Source organism: Galeopterus variegatus, unplaced genomic scaffold (assembly GCF_000696425.1).
Source record: "Galeopterus variegatus unplaced genomic scaffold, G_variegatus-3.0.2 Scaffold1310, whole genome shotgun sequence".
Taxonomy (NCBI): Eukaryota; Metazoa; Chordata; class Mammalia; order Dermoptera; family Cynocephalidae; genus Galeopterus; species Galeopterus variegatus.
Window position 1 is genome coordinate 123819 of NW_007727421.1, and position 1001 is coordinate 124819.

Consider the following 1001-nt stretch of genomic DNA (forward strand, 5'->3'; position numbering starts at 1 on the left):
CATCAATAAGCAAAAATCAGTGATCCCTGAGGAGGAGGAGAATTAAAATTTCAGAGTTGCCACAACTCAGAATCTCCAGTTATAACAAAAAATTTAAAAGCATACAAAGAAACAGACAATTGAAGTTACTGAGTCTGAGGAGTAGAAAGAAAAAGAATACAGAAAATGATCAAATCCTGAGGGACCTGTGGGACACTATCAAGTGCACCAACATTGAATTACAGAAATACCAGAAGGAGAATAAAGAGACAAAGGGACAGAAAACATTTGAAGGAATAATAGCCAAAAAGTTTACATATCCAATAAAAGGCATGAATATTTCCAAGAAGCTCAACCAACTTTAAGCCAGTTAAACTCAAAGAGACCTATACCAAGACATATTATTATCAAGCTGTCAAAACCTAAAGACAAAGAAAAGATCTTGAAGTGGGAGAAGCAACTCATCACACACAAGGAATCCTCAATAAGATTACCACTGATTTTCCCCCAGAAACTATGAAGGCTAGAAGTCAGTGGGATGACATACTTAAAGTTCTGGGGGTGGGGGAGGGACCCTCAACCAAGAATTCCATATCCAGTAAAACTATGAGGGGTCTTCAGAAAGTTCATAGAAAGATTTGTATTATCTTTTAATTCTATAATTTTCACAAATTTTTTGAAGTATCCTTGTATACTTCAAGAAAGAAAGAAAAATTAAGACATCCCCAGGTGTAGTGGATTGAATTATGTCCCCCCATAACTCCCTGAAGCTTAATTGTGTCCCCCAAGTTTTATGTATTAGGAACTTAGCCCCCACTGTGACTGTAAAGAGATTGGGAAATCCCAATCTTTTGCTTTTATTATGGCAGTTGTAAGGTGGGGCCTTGAAGAGGTGATTGGGCTGCAGGACCTTGTGGTAGTGAATGGATTAAAAATGGTGGTCAGGGGCATGTTTCTGAGAGCTTTAAAAGGAGAGTCTGTCTTTCTCTCTGCTCTCTCTGCTTCCACCATCTTGCAATGTG